Source organism: Monodelphis domestica, chromosome 8, assembly GCF_027887165.1.
Source record: "Monodelphis domestica isolate mMonDom1 chromosome 8, mMonDom1.pri, whole genome shotgun sequence".
NCBI classification, from domain to species: Eukaryota; Metazoa; Chordata; class Mammalia; order Didelphimorphia; family Didelphidae; genus Monodelphis; species Monodelphis domestica.
The window spans coordinates 225,449,388-225,476,585 of NC_077234.1; positions in this window are offsets into that span (position 1 = coordinate 225,449,388).

The following is a 27,198-nucleotide window of genomic DNA, read 5'->3' on the forward strand; positions in this document are numbered from 1 at the left end:
AAGGAAATGGAAACTCACCACAAACCCATGAAGAATTTGAATCAGAAATGACCAAAAAGATGGAAGCCTTCTGGGAGGAAAAGTTGGAAATAATGCAAAAGAAATTCACGCATCTACAAAACTGGTGTGATGAAACTGAAAAGGAAAACCAGGCTTTAAAGGCCAGAATCAGGCAGCTGGAAGACAACGATCGTGTAAAAGAGCAAGAATTAATAAAGCAAAGCCAAAACACCAAGAAATTAGAAGAGAACATAAAATATCTCACCGACAAGGTGATAGATATGGAAAATAGAGGGAGAAGAGAAAATTTAAGAATAATTGGACTCCCAGAAAAGCCAGAAATAAACACCAAACTGGACATGGTGATACAAGATATAATCAAAGAAAATTGCCCAGAGATTCTAGAACAAGGGGGCAATACAGCCACTGACAGAGCTCACAGAACACCTTCTACACTAAACCCCCAAAAGACAACTTCCAGGAATGTAATTGCCAAATTCCAAAGCTATCAAACAAAAGAAAAAATCCTACAGGAAGCCAGAAAAAGACAATTTAGATATAAAGGAATGCCAATCAGGGTCACACAAGACCTTGCAAGTTCTACTCTGAATGATCCTAAGGCATGGAACATGATCTTCAGAAAGGCAAGAGAGCTGGGTCTCCAACCAAGAATCAGCTACCCAGCAAAACTGACTATATACTTCCAAGGGAAAGTATGGACATTCAACAAAATAGAAGATTTCCAAGTTTTTGCAAAGAAAAGACCAGAGCTCTGTGGAAACTTTGATACTGAAAATCAAAGAGCAAGGAATACCTGAAAAGGCAAATATTAAGGAAAGGGGAAAAATGTTATCTTCTTCTTTTACTCAAACTCTCTTCTATAAGGACTACATTTATATCAACCTATGTATACTAATATGTGGGGAAAATGTAATGTATAAATAGGGGGTAAAGAAAGACCAAATAGAATAATCTTTCTCACACAAAGATTCAGAGGGGAAGGGGAGGGGAAGAAAACTCCTATAAGAAGGAGAGGAAGAGAGGGGGGGGGGTTACTTAAACCTCAATCTCAGGGAAATCAACTCTGAGAGGGAAAAACATCCAGATCCATTGGGATCTTGAATTCTATCTTACCCAACAAGGGTAAGGAGAAGGGAAAACCAAGGGGGGGAGGGGGAGAGGGAGAACAAAAAGGGAGGGAAAGAGAGGGGGGAGGGGGAGGGAACAAAAAGGGAGGGACTAAAAAGGGAAACATCAAGGGAGGGGACAAGGGGGACTGATTCAAAGTAAATCACTGGCCTAAAAGGTAGAGCCGAAGAAGAAAAGGTTAGAATTAGGGAAGGCAATCAAAATGCCAGGGAGTCCACAAATGACAATCATAACTTTGAACGTGAATGGGATGAACTCACCCATAAAACGTAGACGAATAGCAGAATGGATTAGAATCCAAAACCCTACCATATGTTGTCTTCGAGAAACACACATGAGGCGGGTTGACACCCACAAGGTCAGAATTAAAGGATGGAGTAAGACCTTCTGGGCCTCAACTGATAGAAAGAAGGCAGGAGTGGTAATCATGATATCTGATAAAGCCAATGCAAAAATAGACCTGATCAAAAGGGATAGGGAAGATAATTATATTTTGTTAAAAGGGACTCTAGACAATGAGGAAATATCATTAATCAACATGTATGCACCAAATAATATAGCACCCAAATTTCTAATGGAGAAACTAGGAGAATTGAAGGAAGAAATAGACAATAAAACCATACTAGTGGGAGACTTAAACCAACCATTATCAAATTTAGATAAATCAAATCAAAAAATAAATAAGAAAGAGGTAAAAGAAGTGAATGAAATCTTAGAAAAATTAGAATTAATAGACATATGGAGAAAAATAAATAGGGATAAAAAGGAATACACCTTCTTCTCAGCACCACATGGCACATTCACAAAAATTGACCATACATTAGGTCACAGAAACATAGCACACAAATGCAAAAAAGCAGAAATAATGAATGCAGCCTTCTCAGATCACAAGGCAATAAAAATAATGATTAGTAATGGTACATGGAAAACCAAATCTAAAACCAATTGGAAATTAAACAATATGATACTCCAAAACCGTTTAGCTAAAGAAGAAATCATAGAAACAATTAATAATTTCATCAAGGAAAATGACAATGGCGAAACATCTTTTCAAACCTTTTGGGATGCAGCCAAAGCGGTAATCAGAGGCAAATTCATATCCCTGAAAGCTCATATTAACAAACAAGGGAGAGCAGAGATCAATCAATTGGAAATGCAATTGAAAAAACTCGAAAGCGATCAAATTAAAAACCCCCAGCAGAAAACCAAATTAGAAATCCTAAAAATTAAGGGAGAAATTAATAAAATCGAAAGTGATAGAACTATTGATTTAATAAATAAGACAAGAAGCTGGTACTTTGAAAAAACAAACAAAATAGACAAAGTACTGGTCAATCTAATTAAAAAAAGGAAGGAAGAAAAGCAAATTCACAGCATTAAAGATGAAAAGGGGGACAGCACCTCCAATGAGGAGGAAATTAAGGCAATCATTAGAAATTACTTTGCCCAATTATATGGCAATAAATACACCAATTTAGGAGAAATGGATGAATATATACAAAAATACAAACTGCCTAGACTAACAGAAGAGGAAATAGAATTCTTAAATAATCCCATATCAGAAATTGAAATCCATCAAGCCATCAAAGAACTTCCTAAGAAAAAATCCCCAGGGCCTGATGGATTCACCTGTGAATTCTATCAAACATTCAGAGAACAGTTAACCCCAATACTATACAAACTATTTGACATAATAAGCAAAGAGGGAGTTCTACCAAACTCCTTTTACGACACAAACATGGTACTGATTCCAAAACCAGGCAGGTCAAAAACAGAGAAAGAAAACTATAGGCCAATCTCCCTAATGAATATAGATGCAAAAATCTTAAATAGGATACTAGCAAAAAGACTCCAGCAAGTGATCAGAAGGATCATTCACCATGATCAAGTAGGATTCATACCAGGGATGCAGGGCTGGTTCAACATTAGGAAAACCATCCACATAATTGACCACATCAACAAGCAAACTAGCAAGAACCACATGATTATCTCAATAGATGCAGAAAAAGCCTTTGATAAAATACAACACCCATTCCTATTAAAAACACTAGAAAGCATAGGAATAGAAGGGTCATTCCTAAAAATAATAAACAGTATATATCTAAAACCAACAGCTAATATCATCTGCAATGGGGATAAACTAGATGCATTCCCAATAAGATCAGGAGTGAAACAAGGATGCCCATTATCACCTCTACTATTTGACATTGTACTAGAAACACTAGCAGTAGCAATTAGAGAAGATAAAGTAATTGAAGGCATCAGAATAGGCAAGGAGGAGACCAAGTTATCACTCTTTGCGGATGACATGATGGTCTACTTAAAGAATCCTAGAGATTCAACCAAAAAGCTAATTGAAATAATCAACAACTTTAGCAAAGTTGCAGGATACAAAATAAACCCACATAAATCATCAGCTTTTCTATATATCTCCAACACAGCTCAGCAGCAAGAACTAGAAAGAGAAATCCCATTCAAAATCACCTTAGACAAAATAAAATACCTAGGAATCTATCTCCCAAGACAAACACAGGAACTATATGAACACAACTACAAAACACTCGCCACACAACTAAAACTAGACTTGAACAATTGGAAAAACATTAACTGCTCATGGATAGGACGAGCCAATATAATAAAAATGACCATCCTACCCAAACTTATTTATCTATTTAGTGCCATACCCATTGAACTACCAAAATACTTCTTCACTGATTTAGAAAAAACCATAACAAAGTTCATTTGGAAGAACAAAAGATCAAGGATATCCAGGGAAATAATGAAAAAAAACACATATGATGGGGGCCTTGCAGTCCCAGACCTCAAACTATATTACAAAGCAGCAGTCATCAAAACAATTTGGTACTGGCTAAGAAACAGAAAGGAAGATCAGTGGAATAGACTGGGGGAAAACGACCTCAGCAAGACAGTATACGATAAACCCAAAGATCCCAGCTTTTGGGACAAAAATCCACTATTCGATAAAAACTGCTGGGAAAATTGGAAGACAGTGTGGGAGAGACTAGGAATAGATCAACACCTCACACCCTACACCAAGATAAATTCAAAATGGGTGAGTGACTTAAACATAAAGAAGGAAACCATAAGTAAATTGGGTAAACACAGAATAGTATACATGTCAGACCTTTGGGAGGGGAAAGGCTTTAAAACCAAGCAAGATATAGAAAGAATCACAAAATGTAAAATAAATAATTTTGACTACATCAAACTAAAAAGCTTTTGTACAAACAAAACCAATATAACTAAAATCAGAAGGGAAACAACAAATTGGGAAAAAATCTTCATAGAAACCTCTGACAAAGGTTTAATTACTCATATTTATAATGAGCTAAATCAATTGTACAAAAAATCAAGCCATTCTCCAATTGATAAATGGGCAAGGGAAATGGATAGGCAGTTCTCAGATAAAGAAATCAAAACTATTAACAAGCACATGAAGAAGTGCTCTACATCTCTTATAATCAGAGAGATGCAAATCAAAACAACTCTGAGGTATCACCTCACACCTAGCAGATTGGCTAACATAACAGCAAAGGAAAGTAATGAATGCTGGAGGGGATGTGGCAAAGTAGGGACATTAATTCATTGCTGGTGGAGTTGTGAACTGATCCAACCATTCTGGAGGGCAATTTGGAACTATGCCCAAAGGGCGACAAAAGAATATCTACCCTTTGACCCAGCCATAGCACTGCTGGGTCTGTACCCCAAAGAGATAATGGACACAAAGACTTGTACAAAAATATTCATAGCTGCGCTCTTTGTGGTGGCCCAAAACTGGAAAACGAGGGGATGCCCATCAATTGGGGAATGGCTGAGCAAATTGTGGTATATGTTGGTGATGGAGTACTATTGTGCTAAAAGGAATAATAAAGTGGAGGAGTTCCATGGAGACTGGAACAACCTCCAGGAAGTGATGCAGAGCGAGAGGAGCAGAACCAGGAGAACATTGTACACAGAGACTAATACACTGTGGTATAATCGAACGTAATGGGCGTCTCCATTAATGGTGGTGTAATGTCCCTGAACAATTTGCAGGGATCCAGGAGAAAAAAACACTATTCATAAGCAAAGGATAAACTATGGGAGTGGAAACACCGAGGAAAAGCAACTGCCTGAATACAGCGGTTGAGGGGACATGACAGAGGAGAGACTCTAAATGAACACTCTAATGCAAATATTATCAACAAAGCAATGGGTTCAAATCCAGAAAACATCTAATGCCCAGTGGATTTACGCATCGGCTATGGGGGATGGGGGGAGGAAAATAAAATGATCTATGTCTTTAACGAATAAATCTTGGAAATGTTCAAATAAAATATATTAAAAAAAATAATCCATGACTCAGCTACCACAATGAAAGCATATACTTTGTTTAGAAGAAAAACTTAAGATGAAAAAGACAATTATATAAAAACAATGAACTTAAGGGAGTAAGCCTGGAGCACCCACACTTTGCTGAAGATTATTGGAGAGGACAGGAAAAACAATATTCAAGTGAGACTATGCTACAGAAAGTCTGGCCAGAAAGAGGAATCGAAGACCAGTTTAGGAGCCAAATGATAATAGAAGACATTTATAAAATGCTAAATATTTTTTGTTACGTGGTTTTCCAAAAAACCCTCTGAGGGAGGTGATATAAATCTTAACTCCATTTTCTGAACAAGACACTTAGCACTCAGTGACTTGGTTATGGTGAGTATTTTGTGAATATTAGAGGTAGTAGTCAGTTATTTCCCAAGTCTAAATTCAGCCCTTTCCCCATAGTACTCTTCAATTTTCCCCAAAATTGTTATTGAAGTAGGACATAATAGTGGTGGAGAACTTTTTAAGGAAAGGAAAGGCAGCAAGCATTTGATAAGCACTTACTATGTGCCAGACACAATGCTAAGCTGTGGAAATAACAGATACACAAACAATATAGACAATTCCTGTCCTTGAGGCATTTGGATTCTAATGGAAGAACTGTTGTTGTTCATTCATTTTTCAGTCATATCTGACTCTTCATGATCTCATTTGGGGTTTCCTTGGCAACAATACTAGAATGGTTTGCCATTTCCTTCTCTAGATTATTTTACAGATGAGGAAAATGAGGAAGATAGAGTTAATTGACTAGTCCAGTGTTACACATCTAGGAAGTGTCTAGCGATTGGACTAGTGTCCAAGTGTCTAGAATAGATTGGAACTCAGCAAGATGAGCCTTGCACTCTATCCATTATGCCACCCAATGAAGGAAATATAATATGTAAAAGGAAGTTAGAAAGCAGGTGAACAGGGGAAAAAAGTCCCAACTGGGATATGATATTAAAATCAATAAAACAAAAAAAATAGAGAGGAGGTGAATGAGGGTTGGCCACCAGGGCCCCTTGCAAAAATGGTGGCCTCAGGCATCTACTAGAATCATATAAATAAGCCCAAAACAAGTTAGATATTCAATTATTTTATTGAGAGGTTGGAGCAGCAGATAAAATGCTAAAATTAGATTTAAGAATACATCTATTCAAGCAATATTGTGGAATGATCAATAGTGAAAGATCCATCCACACATGCAAAGTGTAATTCATGTGAACTTTTCACATCCAGAGGAAGTGGGCAGTTGATGTCTCCTTTCATCTCTTTATTAAAATGATTTTTTGTTATTTATAATTTTGTTCCATTTACATTTGTTGTGTGTACTTATGTAAATGGTTGATCTTTCCATTTGCATTGTTGTAGTGACTGTGTGTTCTGAAAGTGAAATCCCCTACCCCCCATGATTACATTTGATATAATAATAAGGAGATATGTTAGGTATTTTGCCTATTCTGTCATTCTCTTCTTTTGTTGCTCTTTACTTAGTAATCAGTAGGTATTTTATTTATTTGGTCATTTTGTTGTTTTATTGATACTTTGCATAGTATATATTCAGTTTTTTTTTTCTGCAAAATTACCACCAAGGTTTTTGCTTTGTAAGTATTTTTTAAGTTCTGTATAACAGGCATTTTCAACATACATGATTTATGTGTAATACTGCATACTGCATACCCATATATTACCATGTATTACATTGGTTTTATATTTTCCTCCACTCTGTATATATGCTGGTTTGACTTCTTTTTGTAAGCCCATGGGGTAAATATATATGTATGTATACATATATATTTTATGAAAGATATTATATCAGACTATATATATATATATGTATATATATATAAAATCAGAAAATTAAAACACCATTTACTGTATCTCTAGATTAAAATTTTGCTATATAAGGGGGATGCTCTCAAAGCTCAAGTTTATCAACTGTCAACCATAGTCTGGCCTTATTGTGAGTCTGGCCCTCTCTCAATTAATTTGTTTCTTTTTGGGGCTTGTAGACTTTGTTTTGGTATCTTGGCTAATACATTTTGGCCACCATATATTGTCTGCTTTGCTTTGCTTACTTCACTTTGATTCAGTTCATGTAGCTCTTTCTGTGGTTCTCTGTAGTGATTGCATATAATTTCTTACATCACAATAATATTCCATTATTTTTATTTACCACAATTTGTTTAGTGATTTGCCAATTGATGGACATCTACTTCATTTCCAATTCTTTCATATGACAAAAATACTGCTATAAATATTTTGGCATATAACCAGTTTTCAACTTTCATGAGGACAATGTTCCTAGAAAATTAAAAGAAAATAAAAAATGCAAATGACGTTAGATTGAGCCTATAGGAAATAGAAGGTTAAGTTCTGACAATCAGCCCAGTCATCTTTAGCTAGAAATTGCTGAAAATACAATTTCCTGGACTTAATTCTTTTTAATGAAACATTAATTTTGATAATATACATTTTCCCCAACATAATAACTGTGAAATAATCCATAAAATTCAGAAGACAAAAAAAAAATTGGTAACATTCACAATACTTTTTCTTACTAATCATTCCATAGAATTTTGTGACCTTGTGTCCCAACATTTCAATAAAAAAGACATCAGACAATATTGACTTTTCATATCACATGACATCTGAAGTACCATAGAATATGGTAAATAAAATTCTTAATACTAACACTTTTAAAAATCTGATCTTACCTTCCTCTTTGTCAGATGGCACTATGAGAGCATTATAGTATATATTAAACAGATATACAGCTCTCTACCTTGGCGTCCTCTGAAAACCTGCTGGGACTTTAGTTGATGCTGTAGAGAGATATTGAGAGTGATAAAGTCTCAATTTAACTTCTGCCATTCTGTCCTTCATAGCTGGTAGATGGTGTTAGAGATCATGAAGGATGCACCATCTCATTTAGCTATAAACTTAGCTGATTTTACATTTTAAAATTCCCTCAATATGCTTTTGAAAGGTTAGTTTTGCATTTTCTGAAGCATATTTATGAACATTTATGAATATTTTCCTCCTTTTGTGGACATAATGAATCATCTATAGACTAATACTAAATTCATAGCCCACAACATCCAGAGACATTCCAGCAAGAAGTTTTTTCTAATATCTTTACTTTTTCACTAAGTATTTTCACTGACTTTTCACAGTTGGAATTAAAGACCAAAGGACTTGCTTTGGGGACATAATTACAACACATAATTCATTTTAAAATCAAACAATGAATACATGTAATGAATACACAGAGATCTCTACAATGGAGGATGAACAAGGTCATTGAAATTTCTTGTAGTATATCAGCAATTTTATAAACTTTATGCATAACTCCTCTCATTTTTTTCCTCTATGTCACTTAGTCACAGATATACTCAGTTGCCAACTTGAAACTGAAATTAAAGTTACCAATAAATCAAGAGGTATGCTTTAAAGCTTAGGAATGTTGAGGATTAACTATATTTAAGACTTTTGCAGAGAGGATTTCATTGAGTTCAGAGAAAGGATCACCTCCTGTCAAATTAAATGGGGAAAACTCCATTAAAAAGGAGAAGTCATCTCAAGAGGAATGCAGTATAAGAGAAATTAACTGAAAAGTTCTATAGATAATAGTTGAGCTACTCTTTAAAAATAAAAGTATTACCATTGGCATATTGATTTGATCTCATATTTGCAAAATGTTTTACATATATATTCTATTGATTTATATCACCACAATAACTCTGAATATAGGTGGTACTCTTATTATTATTATTATTATTTGTCATTATCATCATTGTCACAGATGATGAAACTGAGGGTGAGAAAAGTTACTTGTTCAGGGTCATACAGTAGTATTTTAACTAGCACTTTAACTTGGATCTTCTTCCTACCTCCTAACTTCCTAGCTCTAAATAGAGTACTCTGTCAATGACACCATCTAGGAAATGTGCCTGATAGTTAATGCTAAAAAAATGTAAGTGGTACTTCCATTCAGTATAAAACAAAAATCTCAGAAGGAATTGAAAAAATACTTGAAATGACTGCGTCAGTAATAACAGATAATGGAGGAAAGTCAGATTTATCCTCTTCCTATGTTCTCCTATTTTTTATTCATTTGTTAAATATTTATTTTGTACCTGGTATATTCAAGGTAATGTATCAAATACAGGGGATAGAAAGTCTAAAAGAAGTCTCAACGTTCAAGATGTTTTTACTCACTGGGTTCATCTAATAATTATACAGATAAGGAAAAAGAAGAGAATTTCAAGATGGAGAATATTAATAATTGAATGAATAAGGAAAGGCTTAAAAGAGAAGATTGTATTAAAATGGAAGTTTGAAGAATGGCAAGGTTAAGACTGTTAAGTTGAGGGTGAATTCCAGGAATGAGTACTAGCTTGTTCAAACACATGGAGTCAAGAGATTAATTGTCAGATTATGGAAATAATAATTTAGTTTGATTAGAATATATAATTCTTAGAGAGGGGCAATGAAAATAATTTTGATAAAGTAGGTTGAAACTAGACTATGGTGGAATTTCAACAACCTGAAAAGAAAATAGAGACATACAGAAAATAATCACTGAAATTTTTCAGGAGGAGCACAGCATTATGAGACTTGTGCCTCAGGAATACTAATTTAGAAGATGTTTGGAGGATGATTGCAAAGGAGAGAGATTTACTTAAGGGAAACCAATTAGGAAGCAATTATCATACTCTAGTTGAGATGAGATGAGGTCCTTGGCAAGAGTAGTGACCATTTGAATAGATGGAAAGGAAAAGACATGAGAAATATTACACAAATATAGTATATGAGCCTTTGCAATTAATTACATCCAAATGATGAGAAAGGGAAGAAAGAAGAATCAAGGATGATTCTGTGATTGTAAACCTAGATTACAGAAAGGATGAAGATAGTTTCCCTGAAGCCAGTAAAGGAAGATTATGGAATCAACATTGAACTCCATTTTGGACATTCTGAATTTAAGATTATAAGGATATGTGTATTATATGATAATACATGTACATTATTATATGATAATACATGTACAAGTTATGTCATATAGCCTGCCTTCTTGAGGAGAGAAGGGAAAAAAAGAATGAGAGTTTTTTGGACAGAGATAATGTGAGAATTTTTTTTCTTAGATTTTATTTTTTTAATTTATATTTTATTAATTATTTATTATAATTTATTAGATATTTATAACAAACAATATATTACTATATTATTCTGTAACATGTTGGGTTACATATCATATATGTATAATAAATGATACATTATATGTAATATATGTAATATGTACTCTCCTTCCCCCCAATAAAAAAGGTTCCAATGATCTTTTACAGGTAGTTAGTGATGTATGGATAGAATTTAAGAGAGAGATTTTGGGCTGCCTATACAGATATGGAAGGCATTTGCAGAGTGATAAAACTTGAATCTTAGAAGCTTATGAATATACTTATTGGGGAAAAAGTAACAATTGGTCTCTCCATTTTTCAGTAAGTCCAGTAATGGGTTCTAACCGTGTAATATTTTTTCATTTTTAATAGAAGTATATATATTTTTTTCATTTAAAAATGGTACCTTAATAATTCAGCTCTGTGATTTATAGAGTGATTCCAAAAGGGGATTTCTATTTCTAGCATTTTCAAAATTGTTTTTTATGTTAAATGAAAGTATGATCAAACAAGACCTAGATTTCTGCAGGCAGAATTGTACTTTACTTCTAATCCACTTCAATCCTCTCCATCATATGAAGCCCAGCAGAGAAGTCTAGGTATTAGCTGTTAATTAAACAGCAATGTCTTCCAAATGTAAAATTTAATGACTTGGAATCCCATATCCATTAAAGGCTTCAGACCTTCTTTGAACCACCAGGTTGTGATCACAAAATATACATATTTTCAGGAAATGCCCCAGAGTGTCAGAGAATGTTTGGCACTCTTAAATGTTTGTACTTCAAACACAGATTCTGAATGACAAGTGTTTAAAGGGAAGTCAAGAGATTGGGTCATAAATGTTCACACTGTGCTTAGTGCAATTGTGCTGATTCCCAGAATTCATAGGCATTAATAAATGCAACTTTCAATGGGGATAAGGAACTCTTGCTTCACTTTGGCCGAGTTAAACCAGAATAGTATAGTACTTTAGGTACAATTTAATTTAAAAGAAGAGTTGGGAGAAAACAAAAACTTTGATTTATGGGCTCAGGAAAGATTTATTTAGATAAATACTGAACATGAAATCTATAGTTGAAACCTGAATAACCAGAAATCTAGTTTTAAAGTCATGAAAATTATATCAACTTAAATGTTTATGTGAGTGGTTAAAAAAGAGAAGAGTGAAACTTCATGAATTCCTTTAAATGAAAATATCCTAAGAATCTTTTTCAGGTGTGATGACTCATGCTATTTTAATGCACAACATTTTCTGAGTCAGGTCAACCCATTCTAAAGTATGAACTACTTTTGAAGTATAAAGTGCTTTTCTAATCGGAACAAAACATCAAATACGACTCATTTGGCAGGCAAACCCTATTTTCTAAACCAAATTGCTAATAGGACTGTTTGAGGTATTAGTATGTTATACAGGAAAATAAAATAAAACATTCATTAGAGTGCATGACTCATCTCCTGTTTGTCCCCCAACGTGGAGTTTATTATTACCTTGTATTAACTATTCCCTTCCTTAAAAAATAAGTAAATTAAAAAAAAAAACCCTGCTATTTTATGAGGTATGCAAGATAGTTATTTCTGGTCCATATAAATAGAACTGTGCTGGTCTGGTCTTTGGAATACCAACATCTATCATGAGACATGGCTCTGGGGCAGCCTATCAGGAGACATGACTTTCCTTTTTTTTCCTTTCATTTTTTGGTAATTACGTATTTATCTTCTCTTTCCTATAATTAGATCGTAAGCTCTATAAGTGCTAGGACTTTTTTGTAAGTGGAGGAAAGATAATAAACATTTATTTAGTAGATATTATGTAATGTGATAAAGGATGAAAAGGTGATTGCAAACCTTTTCATCCTTTATCACATTACCAAGAACTGTCCTAAAAACTTTTAAAAATACCATCTCATGTGATCCTTACAATAATTCTATGAGTTGGGTGCTATTATTACATATATTTTATTTGAGGGAACTGAGGTAGACTGAGTTTAAATTGACTTGCCTTGGGTCACACAGCTAGTAAGTATAAGACTGGATTTGAAATTAGGTCTTTCTGACTCTCTATATAGCAATCTATCCACTGTAGCATCTAGTTGTCTCTTTGTATTTGTCTTTGCTTCTTTAAAAATCAGTGTTATATCTTGTGAGTAATGCATACTCAATATGGGTTGAATTTACTGAAGTCTTCATCTCTGCCCCTTGCCCCACTCATTAAATGTACATATTTTCCAGTCTGTCTTGGACCCTTTAAATTTCTCCTTCCAAAGTAACTCAATTGATGAACCCATTAGCTTCCACAGTTTCAATTATAATCTCTATGCAAATGATTCCCAGATTTCAGTATCTAACTTTTGATTCTTTCTTGAATTACAATCTCATCTTATCAAATGGCTTTCAGACATCTTGAACTAGATGTCCTATAAGTATCCTAGACTCAACAATTTCAAAAGATAACTCATTATCTTTTCCATAAAACCTCTTTTTTCCCAAAAATTGCCCTTACTTTAAAAATTATTATTTTTATATTTTCTAGATTACATGTCAATACATTTTTAATAACCATTTTCTGACATTTTGCTATTTATGTTTTCTCCTCTCTTCCCTTCTTCTCCCCAAGAAGGCAATTGATATGATGCAAGTTTTACATGTGATCATGTAATCCATATTTCCACATTTGTCATGTTGTAAAACATGATTCCTTACACCAGAAAAAATAATTAATGGAAGAAATAAAGTAGAGAATTGTATGTTACAATGTGCATTTGGACACAGTCTTCTATGACAGTGCATGTTCTTTTTTGTCATGAGTCCCTTGGAGTTGTCCTGGATCCTTGTGTTATTGATAATAATTTTCATTCTCAGTTGATCATCATGTATTTTTGCTTTTACTGTGTACAACTTTCTCCTGGTTCTGCTAACTTCACTTTACATCATTTTATATAAGTCTTTCCAGGTCTTCCCTTTTACTGTTGAGAGCCCCACCATCCTCAAAGACACCCAAGCTTGTAATTCTGGCATGATTCTCTCTTCCTCTCTTATACTCATCTAATATATTGCCAAATCTTGTCATTTCAACATTTCCATCTTTTGTATATGTATCTTTCTTCCCAATTATACAAACACTATCCTAGTGTTGGTCTATATAATCTCATGGCCAGGCTATTACAATAGTTTGTTGGTTGATTTTAACCTTAAGCCTTAAGTCTCTTCCCAATTTTAATATATTTTCCATTCAGCTGTCCATCATTTTCATAAAGTACAGGTCTCTCTATGTCATCCCACTACTTGTAATTTGTAACCTCCCAGCCCGCAAGAAGCCACAAGGTAGAAAGATAGAAAAAGGATAGTGGTTTAGGATTTTGCAAGGGGCATGGCGGAGCCAAGTTACAGATATGAGATGGCAGAAATGAGTCAGAAAACCAGGCCTTATTGATTATAATGGAGCCACAGCAATACTCAGATCTTAGGATGACACAAAGGCATAATCCATCCAGACATCCAAAATTAACACCACACACAGGTTGGTGACATGATAGAGAAAAGAAAGTGCCTGGCCGAAGGCCAGGTCCCAGGTGAGAGAGATAGAGAAGGAAAGGAATTAAAGATGGAGCTTGGCCAGAGGCCAAGCTCCAGCAAAGACAGACATCAGTGAGAGCTAAGATCCAAGAGAGGGTGGAGACTGCTGTGGCTCCTCCTTTTAATGTCTTTGATATGCAAATATACACAATACATAGGGATGATTATCATTGGTTGATGACAAGGTATAGGTGTGATTTCTCTTAGCCAGGTGAACACAAATAAACCTGTTTTCCCGCCTCACCTTGGGGAAGCTGGGGTCAAGGGTCAGAGGCTTTCCTAGCCATGTGCAAGACTGAGCATGCTCTCTTCTAAGCCACTCTGTATGTTATAACTGTTTCCCTTGTCTCTAGATAGGGGTGGACTGCTACATAATTAATTCTAATATTTCAAGTTCATAGGCTCCAGAGAATAGAATCCTATATTCATAGAACATTTTATTTTTAATATTTTCATGTTTTCATTAGGTCATGGGGTTAGAACTTGGTTAACTGGTGTAATCCTTACATTTAATAGAGGAAAATGAGGACCAAAGAATGCAAGAGACTTCCTGAAAATCATAGGTAGTAAGTAGCAGGCTCAAGATTGTAATATGTGCTAATGACAAATGTTGGACTCCTTTCTTTCAGCATGGGAAATGTGAATTTTAAAACTATTCCACCCTAATCAGACCATTCTTTAGAAGATCTGATTTAGCTATTTCCTGATCAATAATAATGGAGATACTTGGAATAACAAAATCAGGTCTTTGAAAACCCACATTCTCCACCTTACTCAGTTTAACAAGATTTTGAAAGGTCTGCATCAAAATCAAGATTTAATTATCTGAGGAGATGTCCCTCAACAGAAATGTGCAAAACAATGACAGACCTCTGGGCTGTCCTAAGTCAAGCTAAGTCCTCTGGTATAGATGAGACACAGAAAAGTGATGTAAAAACTTCCATCTAAGGCATGTCAGTTTCTGCCTCTTTCTCTCCCTGGAGAGAGGACTCTGGCTGGTAGTGTGCTAAGTGTTCTGACATCTTGGAGTGCTGGATGGTGAGTTTGCCCTGGAGGTGATTTCAGGTTCAGGCATCTTAGCTAAGCCTCTTTAGAGGTTAAACTGATTCTTTCCTCCTTCACACTCAAACCCTTACTTTCTACATCTCCTATCTTCCTGCCCAGTATTAGCTCCTTCTTTCCTCCTTCTTCTTAAAATCTTCTATACTATATCAATTAAACCACCATAAAATTTGGCAACTGACTTGGGTATTTTATTATTTGGGATTTTCCCTTGGAGACCACTTAAATTTAGATTTTTTTTCAGTCTCAACCATAATTTCACCCTTTACAGAAATGAAGAATAAGGTTAGCTAATAAAATCTAGAAAATTTTATCTACTTATAAATTTATTTAATTTTAGTAAGATCAATCTACCCCCTCTCTCCATTTCTTTAGTTCATTAACATCCCTCTCTCTAGTTCCATATCTGAGTATATGTGACCTCCTTGTGGTCATACATTACAGGGTCTAAGGACAGATTTGAGCCGAGGTCTTTCTGAATCCAGGCCCAGCACTCTTGTCTACTATAAGGATGATATTAGAAATTCAGTCTTGTTACATTAGTTTAGAGATAAGCAGTGAAACAGGCTTGAGAAAGAATTGGAGTTTGAAACAGATCTGAGACAGAGTGTCAGTTTCAAATGTTGACAGTGTGTGTGGGAGGTGTAATGGTTTTTCTGTGGTAGTTGTTCTCTCTAGGTGTGGCAGTTAGTCTCTGGGAGTGGCTGTTGCTGTCTCAGAATGCTTGGAGCTGGTAACATCTTTTGTCTCTTTTCTCACTATCTGAATTAGAAAGAAAGAAAGTTAAAACCTGAAGGAGTTAAGTGATTTCCTTTTCCAACTTGGGAAACACTAGTGACTGTCTATTGCTATTTCATAAATTGTTTTATCTCTGAGATGATCAAAGAAAGACCAGGTCTTTGGTTTGGACTTCTAATCTGCTCAGAGTCCTAACTTGGTTCTTGCTGAGTCTCAGCCAGCTGGACTTTGTTATTTTTATAATTTGGAGACAAAGTTAAGAATTATATACTTCATATAAGGATAATAGTGTGAGTTTATTGTGGAATAGGGAAAATTTGGGTTAGTCAGATCAGGAAGGATCAGTGTAGCTTGTTCGAAACAGGAAAAGTAATTCCTTGCAGAACCATGTAAAAATTAAAGTTTAATACTTGAAGTATTATTTTTATAATGTTTATTATCTGACAAAACAGAACCATATGACTAAGTTTTCTACCTGCTCAAAAATCTCCACTCCACCAAAATTGCCAACAGGAAGCCAAAGAGCTCTAGACTTGGAACTTGACCCAATTTATCTTCTGTCTTCATCAGCACGTAATAACAGGAAGTGAGTGGGCTGCTTGGTAATGTAGTTCAAAGATACAATATTCCTAATTACACATTACCCCCCTGAGATCCTTTGGAAGACTAGTTTCTCCAATGGATCTTGTAAACATGACCACCTTTTAAATTACAATAATTTGGTGATAAAAGGAAAAGAGAACAAAACCAATGATTTCTAGGTGCATTGACAAAAAGCCAATTGCGAGCAGTCCCCTTCAGCATAAAAGTATATATACAAAAAAATGCATTCAACCCCCCACAGTTCAAATCACCACATCCCAAAGTTCATTCTTGATCTTCTCATGCAGCATGTGCTTTCTGAAGGCAACTTCCCGGCACCTTCTCTAAAGAGTTCATTTTCTGGATTTGGGGAGGTAGCATATTTCATATACTAAAAATTACTCTCAAAAGAATTTAAACTTTATATTATAGGATAATAATACATTCCCCTCTTTAGAGGATCACTCAGGGATGCATGGCTGAGCTATGAGCCATATGAATCAATTGGCAAAAGAAATAAAAAAAAACAAAATAAAAAATAAAAATAATCCAAAAATCCAAAAAAATCAAAATAAAAGAGAAAAAAATAACTTCTGGATGAAATATAAAATGTCAAAGTCTTATATGTAAAAGTTTTAAGTAAAGGAAAAATAAACCTATAACATGTCCTTGAATCAGGGCACAATTAAAGTAATATATATCAAATGAATCTGTAGCATCAATAATGTGCTTACCCAAGCAGCAGCCAGGACTACAGAAAATTTGCCACATTATGAAAGACAGAAAAGGGACAATATATCAGCAGCAAATTTGGAAATAGTATTCCATGGTCTTATTTTGCCCTGGCTCTCAGGGATACTGGAGTTAGGATGGAAGTCAAAGTGACCTGCCTCTGATATATTTCATCCTTGGCTGAGATGTTTTCAACAAAGTCTATTACTGCCATCATTCCAAAATGTAGCACAGGAGCCCAGAAAAACAAAACAAAACAAAACAATACAAACCTCTATATTGATGAAACCCTTTTGGGGCTAAAATGTCACCAAGAATCTAGATTGTTCTGATGGAAGGGTAGAGTAAGCTGAAGAATTATAAATCATCTGGAAGCTACTTATACTTCATGGGAGATGATCCCTCTTGGGAGTCATCCAGGGGTACCATGCCCTAAAAACACCTTCCAAGCTCTTCCGGTATGAGACTGTAACAGCCATAAAAAGCATATCTTTATATGTCTCATTCATTACAGTTTTATAAATGCAGAAGTGGGCAATATAGTAGTGCTATTGCACTTCATTTCAGCTACTAAATGGACACTTACCTCTTGTTACAAATAATTCAGAGGCAGACAAAATGATCAGAGGTAGTAAAAATCACTTCTGAAGACCCCTTAAAATCAATGGAGATATCTAGTTCATTAAATCCTCCAAAGGTTGTATACAGGTTGTAACCAGTTTTTATGGAGGCCATCCATCATGTAGGTGACAATTAACAAAGGCAAAATGAAACAAAAAGGCCATATAGGCAACATATGACCTCAATGGATCTGGTGACAACCTCAGTATCCCTAAGGACCTATGGTTTTGCCACTGAAGATGGTTTATTCAAGATGACTATGGGCTTGTTCAATTACATTTTGTTCAGTACAGTTATAGGGAAAAGTTACAAATCAAAATAATGTAACAGAATATATCTAATAGCCAAAACACAGTAGATTAAAATGATTCAGTGTAACAGAATAGTATTTGTCAGATTAATATATGAATTTAAAAACAAAATTCAATCTTAAAGAAAACAATAAGGAAATTACAATAAGCATGACAGGATATAGGCACTGAATTCAAAAGTCCTTTTTCCAATTCTGATACAAAGACTTCCATAAAACAATGGAGTCTGAAAAGGTTTTAAAACTTCAACTACAGACTCTTTAATATTCCCTCCCTTCTCTAGCATTATTATCCATTTAGGTTCCTTTTGTCACACACATCTGGGATCTCTCATAGTGAGGGAGAATCCTACACTGGACATAGTGTTGAGTAATCCCATATTGGATATATTTTAGAGACTGGGAAGGCCATAATGGCAAAGAAATGTAGGGATTTGAATTTCTCTCCTGAATCTCAGGATTATTCAAGATAATTGCAAGGACCAGTGCACCCAGGGAAGTTAGGAAGAAGAGACATCTTAAAACTGGTAGCTGTTTTGAGAGAGGTAATGTACTGCCCTTCCATAGAATGAGCCATGCTTGCAATTCTATTTCCTGTTTGGAAGAGTAACCTTCCTTCTCCTTTCCCCTTTCAGGGAGCAGTTTGCTTCTCTTGCCATGTGTACAGGGAGTTAAGCGAGATTGCCTAAGGGAAACACACCTGAGCTTCCAAGGCAAGTAGCTGGCAAGCACTCAGCTGTTGGCAATATAAGGAAAAGGGATTTATTCTTTCCAATCCTCCAGAAAGTAGCTCCAATTAGCAGGAGCAACAGCAGCAGCAGCAGCAGAAGCAGGAGAAGCAGAAGCAGCAAGCAGAAGTGGTGGCTGGGACCACCCAGGGAGTTAGCAGCAGGAGGCTATATCAGCAGTTCAAGTAGATGGGCAGGAAAATTGGCTTATCCCTTCTCCACCAAGAACCCCAGGTTAAATCACTCATACTAAAGCAGGCAGATGAGCAGGGGGGCTGGGAAAAATGGGAAAAAAACAAAACTGGCAGAAGCGGGGCACCAGAAATGGCAGGAGAGAAATATAGCTTTGCAAAATTTATGTAGGCTATCTTGAAAAGTTGTGGGAAGGGTAGGGAGAGGTGAGGGAGGGAAATAATGTGATTCTTATAACCAAGGAATAATATTCTAAATTGATTAAATAAATTAATTCAAAACAAAAAAATCCCTGTTCCACCCAAACTGCCAACAGGAAGTCAAAGACCACAAAACATAGCTGCTCCAACAGCCAAGATGAGGTTGCTAATCCTACCCTCAGGTCTTACCTTGTTGATGCCACTCTGTTTGCTCTTTTTTGACCCCAGGAAGGGACTAATACGGTGTGATCAAGGCCAGGGAAGTAAAAAATCTTCTTCCTTTGTTTTCCCAGAAACTCAGTTTCCCTCCAGACTCCTGTCTGTTCTCCTCTCCACCTTTAACTCAATTTTGCAAAGGTATTTTTAGTTTTATGGGGGGATGAGAAGTAAAGGGTGGGAAAAATACATAACCTACTCTGCCATCTTTGCATTATAGCCTTTTCCCCCAGGTTTTTCTTAAATCATTCTTCACTTCATTTCTTCTTTTATTTTATTTTTATTGTCATGCAAAACACACTTCATCTACCAAATATACTAGAAAATTTAATTGCAGCTTAATATTACTATTAAATCAGTCTTTTAAAAAAATTTAGTCAATTTAGAACAGTATTCCTTGGTTACGAAAATCATATTCTATCACTAACTCCACTACTCCCACCCTTCCCATAGCCCACTGGCAATTCCACTGGGTATTACATATGTCCTTGATCAGAACATATTTCCAACTTGTTGATGTTTGCACTAAGATCTTCATTTAGAGTCTATATCCCCAATCATATCCCCCTTATCCCATGTAGTCAAGCAGTTGTTTTTCTTCTGTATTTCTACTCCCACAGTTTTTCCTCTGAATGTGGATAGTGTTCTTTCTCATATATCCCTCCTGATTGTTCAGGATCACCGCATTGCGACTCATGGAGAAGTCCATTACATTCTATTGTACCAGAGTGTGTCAGTCTCTGTGTAAAATGTTCTCCTGGTTCTGCTCCTTTCACTCTGCATCAATTCCTGGAGGTCATTCCAGTTCACATGGAATTCAACCGGTTTATTATTTCTTTGAGCACAATAGTATTCCATCACCAACATATATCACAATTTTTTCAGTCATTCACCAATTGAAGGGCATCCCCTCATTTTACAATTTTTTGCCACCACAAAGAGCACAGCTATGAATATTCCGGTATATGTATTTTTCCTTATCTTTTTGGGGTAGAAACCCAGCAATGCTATGGCTGGGTCAAAGGGCAGAAAGTCTTTTAGTGCCCTTTGGGTATAGTTCCAAATTGCCCTCCTGAATGGTTGGATCAATTCACAACTCCACCAGCAATGCATTAATGTCCCAAATTTGCAACATCCCCTCCAGCATACAATACTTTCCATTGCTATCATGTTAGCCATTCTGGTAGGTATGAGGTGGTACCTCAGAGTTATTTTGATTTGTATCTCTCTGATTATAAGAGATATAGAACACCTTTCATGTGCTGATTAATAGTTTGGTTTCATTAACTGAAAATTGCCTATTCATGTCTGTTGACCATTTATCAATTGGATAATGGCTTGATTTTTTTGTACAATTGATTTAGCGCTTTATAAATTTGAGTAAGTAGACATTTGTCAGAGGTTTTTGTTATGAAAATTGTTTCCCAATTTTGTTACTTCCCTTCTAATTTTGGTTGCATTTGGTTTTGTTTGTACAAAACCTTTTTAATTTGATGTAATCAAAATTATTTATTTTACATTTTGTGACTTTTTCTAACTCTTGCTTGGTTTTAAAGGCTTTCCTTTCCCATAGGTCTGACATGTGTACCATTCTGTGTTTACCTAACTTACTTATAGTTTCCTTCTTTATGTTCATGTCAGTCACCCATTCTGAATTTAGCTTGGTGTAGGGTGTGAGGTGTTGACCCAAACCTAATCTCTCCAACACTGCCTTCCAATTTTCCCAGCAGTTCTTTTTTTTTATCAAATAGTGGATTTTGTTCCCCAAAACTGGGATCTATGGGCTTATCATTGACTGTCTTGCTGAGGTCACTTACCTCAAGTCTATTCCACTGATCCTCTTGTCTCTTAGTCAGTACCATATTGTTTTGTTGACCACTGCTTTATAGTATAGTTTAAGATCTGGTACTGCTAGGTTACCTTCCTTCGCATTTTTTTCATTATTTCCCCAGATATTCTTGATCTTTTGTTCTTCCAAATGAACTTTGTTATGGTTTTTTTCTAATTCAGTAAAAAAAAAATTTGGTAGATCGATGGATATGGCACTGAATAAATAAATAAGTTTGGGCAGGTTGGTCATTTTTATTAGGTTAGCTCATCCTACCCATGAGCTTTTCCAATTGTTTAGATTCTAGTTTTAATTTTGTGGATAGTGTTTTGTATTTGTGTTCATATAGTTCCTGTGTTTGTCTCAGCAGATAGATTCCCAAGTATTTTATAATGTCTAGGGTGATTTTAACTGGAATTTCTCTTTCTAATTCTTGCTGCTGAGATGTATTGGAGATATATAGAAATGCTGATGACTTATATGGGTTTATTTTGTATCCTGCAAATTTACTGAAGTTGTTTATTATTTCCACTGACTTTTTAGTTGATTCTCTAGGATCCTTTACGTAGATCATCATATCATCCGCAAAGAGTAATAGCTTGGTCTCCTCATTGCAGAATTTTAATGCCTTCAATTTCTTTTCCTTCTCTAATTGCTACTGCTAGTGTTTCTTGTACAATGTGAAATAATAGAAGTGATAATGGGCATCCTTGTTTCACTCCTGATCTTATTGGAAAGGCTTCTAGTTTATCCCCATTGCAGATGATGTCTGCTGATGGTTTTAGATATGTAGCTATACTGTTTATTATTTTTAGGAAAGGCCCTTTTCTATTCCTATACTTTCTACTGTTTTTAATAAGAATGAATGTTGTATTTTATGACAGGCCTTTTCTGCATCTATTGACATAATCATGTGATTTTTGTTGGTTTTCTTGTTGATGTGGTCAATTAGGTGGATGGTTTTCCTAATATTGAACCATCCTTGCATTCCTGGAATGAATCCTACCTGGTCATAATGAATAACCCTTGGGATGACTTGCTGGAGTCTTTTTGCTAGTATTCTATTTAAGATTTTCCCATCTATGTTCATTAAGGAGATTGGTCTATAGTTTTCTTTCTCTGTTTTTGAACAACCTGGCTTTGGAATCAGTACCATATTTGTGTCATAAAAGGAATTTTGTAGAACTCCTTCTTTGCTTATTATGTAAAATAGTTTATATAATATTGGGATTAGTTGTTTGTTGAATGTTTGATAGAATTCACTTGTGAATCCATCAGGCCCTGGGGATTTTTTCTTAGGGAGTTCTTTGATAGCTTGTTCAATATCTTTTTCTGATATGAGATTATTTAAGAATTCTATTTCTTCTTCTGTTAATCTAGGCAATTTATATTTTTGAAAATATTCATCCATATCACCTAGATTGCTATATTTGTTGACATGTAATTGGGTAAAATAGTATTTAATGATTGCCTTAATTTCCTCTTCATTGGAGGTGATGTCTCCCTTTTCATCTATGATACTGTTAATTGGGTTTTCTTCTTTCCTCTTTTTTATTATATTGACCAGAATTTTAGTCTATTTTTTTTGTTTTTTCAAAGTACCAGCTTCTAGTCTTATTTATTAGTTAAATAGTTTTTTCACTTTTGATTTTATTAATTTCTCCCTTAAATGTTATGATCTCTAATTTAGTTTTCATCTGGGGATTTTTGATTTGTTCACTTTCAAGTTTTTTGAATTGCATGTCCAGTTCATTGATTTCTTCCCTCCCTAATTTGTTAATATATGAACTCAAGGATATACATTTCTCCCAGATTACTGTTTCGCCTGTATCCCATAAAGTTTGAAAGGATGTCTCATCATTGTCATTTTCTTCAATGAAATTATTGTTTCTATGATATTTTCTTTAATCAATTTTGGAGAATCATATTTAATTTCCAATTCATTTTTTATTTGACTCTCCATGTACCATTGCTGATTATTTTTTTATTGCATTATGATCCGAAAAGTTTGCATTTATTATTTCTGTTTTTCTGCATTTGCTTGCCATGTTTTTATGCCTTAGTACATGGTCAATCTTTGTGAATGTACCATGTGCTGCTGAAAAGAAGGTGTATTCCTTTTTGTCCCTATTTATTTTCTCCGTATATCTATTAGCTCTAATTTTTCTAAGATTTCATTTACATCTTTCACCTCTTTCTTATTTATTTTCTGATTTGATTTATCTAAAATTGATAGTGGTAAGTTCAAGTCTCCCACTAGTATAGTTTTACCATCTTTTTCCTCCTTCAACTGCACTAGTTTCTCCTTTAGAAATTTGGATGCTTTACCATTTGGTGCATACATGTTGATCATTGATATTTCATTATTGTCTAAACTGCCTTATATCAGGATGTAGTTACCTTCCCCATCCCTTTTAATCAGATCTATTTTTACTTTGGCTTTGTCAGATATTATGATTGCAATTCCAGCTGTTTTTCTATAAGTTGAGGCCCAATAGGTTTTGCTCCAACCTTTCATTCTAACCTTATGACTCTCTAACTGCTTCAAGTGTGTTTCTTGCAGACAACATATGGTAGAATTTTGATTTCTAATCTACTCTCCTATTTGTTTTCATTTTGTGGGTGAGTTCATCCCATTCACTGTAAAAGTTATGATTGCCACTTGTGTATTCACCAGAATTCTGATGTCCTCTCTTAGTTCTGTCCTTTCTTCTTTTGCTATATCCTTTTAACCACTGGTTAGCTTTTAATCAGTCCCCCTAATACCTTCCCTTAATATGCTTCCCTTTCTTCCCCCTCCCTTTTTGTTTCCTTCTTATTTTTTCAGGGTCTGTTAAGTTCCCTCTCCATCTATTTCCCTCCATTTTTGTACTACCATCCTCCTACCCCCTTTAGTTTTCCCTTCTAACTTTCCCTAAAGGGTAAGTTAGAGTTCAATACCCCCAATGGATCTGGATGCTCTACCCTCTCAGAGTAAGGTTTAAGTATTACCATTTAGCAATCTCTTCCTCTCCTTCTTATAAGAGTATTCTTCCCCTCCCCTTCCCATGTGTATCTTTTTGTGATAAAGATTATCCTATTTATTTTATTTCTTCATGTATCTCTTTGTGCCATCTTTAATTCCCCCTTCCTTTTTTCTTTTTTTTTTACATATCATCTTATAGCATTTATTACCCCTATCTCTTCCTATGAATGATTCCTCTGATTACTATTATAGTGAATATAATTCTTGAGAGTTACAAATAACATTTTCCCATATATTAGTATAAGTAATTTGATCTTATTGAAGCCCTTAAAGAAGAAAGTTTGAATAAAAAAATTTTTTCCCCATTCCCCTCTCTTTCTTATTTACCTTTTCATGTTTCTCTTAATCTTTGTGTTTGGATATCAAACTTTCCACTTAGTTCTGGTCTTTTCTTTACAAATGCTTGGAAATCTTCTGTTTTGTTAAATGCCCATATTTCCGCCTGAAAGTATATTTTCAGTTTTGATGGGCAGGTGATCCTTGGTTGAAGTCCCAATTCTCTTGCCTTTCTGAATATCATATTCCAAGCCTTGCAGTCCTTTAGTGTGGAAGCTGCCAGATCTTGTTTAATCCTGACTGGTGCTCCTTGATATTGGAATTGTCTTCTTTTGGCTTCTTGTAAAAATTTCTCCTTAACTTGGAAGCTCTTGAATTTGGCAATTACATTCCTGGGAGTTGTCTTTTGAGGATTTAGTGTAGAGGGTGTTCTATGAACTCTTTCAATGTCTATTTTGCCCCCTTGTTCAATAATGTCAGGGCAGTTTTCTTGGATAATTTCTTGTAGTATGATGTAAAGATTTCTATTTATTTCTGGCTTTGCAGGTATACCAATGATTCCTGATTTGTCATCTTTTCAGTGAGATATTTTATGTTTTCTTCTATTTTGTCACTCTTTTGTCTTTGCTTTATTAATTCTTGCTGTTTTTTAAGATCATTGGATTCCAATTGCCTAATTCTGATCTATAAGGACTGGTTTTCCTTTTCGGTTTGGTTTATCCTGTTTGTTGTGGCTTCCAGCTATTTTTCCAATTGGTAGTTCTTGTCCTTTAAACTGTTATTTTCTTTTTGAATTATTTACAACTTTTTTTTTTGACTGAAGGTTTCCATCTTTTTGATAAGCTCCAATTTCAATTCTTCAAGAGCTCGTGGACAATTTCCATTTTGGAGGGAAGGTTTTGGTGCATTTATTTGTATTTCCTCTTCTATTTCCTCTATAGCCCTAATTTTTTCTCTGTAAAAATTATCCAGGGTCAACCCCTTCTTCTTGTTTTTCTTGGTGTTGGAAAGTTGTTGTTCCTGGGCACTGTTTGCCATTACTGTGGTGGTTTTTCCTTTCTTTTCCAGTTAGAAATCTGGGAAATATGAGAGAGAGAAATCTTAGATGGGCAGGCTCTATGTGTATGTAGTTAAGGAGCAAGGATTTTGGCTGAGGCCAGCTCTCGAGTCTCTGCAGCTTCCTCTGTTTGCTGCCCCCTCTCTGTGCTATCTCCCTGCTGGAGCCCATGGTCTGTGCTCCTCAGCCTGCTGGGGCCTCAGGTCTAGCTGCTCTCAGGGGTAGGTTCTCAGTGGTCTCAGTCAGTTGCCAAGGACCCAGAGGTGCCCCTCACTTACTCCAGAGATGCCCCTTGCTCACTCACTAATTCTATTCCATACTGGCTCTGACTATGGCTCTGAAGGTGGGATGGGGGAGGGTTGATCAGCTCAAATTTTAGTGGAAGATTTTTCTCCCCCTTATGGTTTGGAAATGCCCAAATTCCACAAACCTTCAATGCTGCACTCTACTGTACAGTCCCTTTGTTCATATGCATTTGGGGTGGTTTTTTTTTTGGGGGGGTTTTTCCTGAAAGCCTTAATCAGTTACCTGAAAGTCTCAATCAGTCTTCGGCATAGCAGCATACTAGTGTAATATTTTATGCAAATAATCTGCAATACTGAGGCAGTATGGTGCAGTAGGTAGAGAGCAGACATTTGGGTCAGGGAGATCTAGTTGTTTCAGGCACTTATTGGTGTGTAGTCCTGGACTAATTCCTCATCATCTTAATACTCCAGGCATCTGTGTATGATGCTTAGTTGCATAGCTTGTACAAGTTTCTATGATAAAGTAACAATTAACATCTATTTAGTACTTTGAAGTTCACAAAATGCTTTATGTATATTATTTTACTTGATCCTGCAAGGTAGTTGTTATATTCTGGTTTTTCAGACTAGACACCTACGTAAGAGAGGTTAAGTACCTAAGGTCCCAAAATATCTGAGGTAGAATTTAAACTCTGGTCTTTCTAACTCCAAGTCTCAGTGTCTCTCTGTTGAGCTACCACACCAGCCCATAGAGCAATAAAATCACAGGCCAATTAAAAAAATAATAATAAGCTGCAATTTTTCTTAGTTCTTATCCTGGATTTCAGTGATAACTCTGAAACTATACCATATGTTGACCTCTTAAAGGAAGTGGGGATGTATAGTCTAAACAAAAAAGACTTAAACAGTGTTTGGATTTTTCTTTCCATGTGTTATGAGATGGAAAGAGGATTGGACTTGTTCTTCTTGGCCCAAGAAGTCAGAATTAAGACCAAGGTCTAGAAATCACAGAGACAGATTTTGACTCTTTATTAGGAAAAAAATACAATTTTCTCACAATTAGAGCTGGCTGAGGGTGAGAAGGAATGCTTTGAAAAACAGCGGGTTCTTCCCCATTGGAAA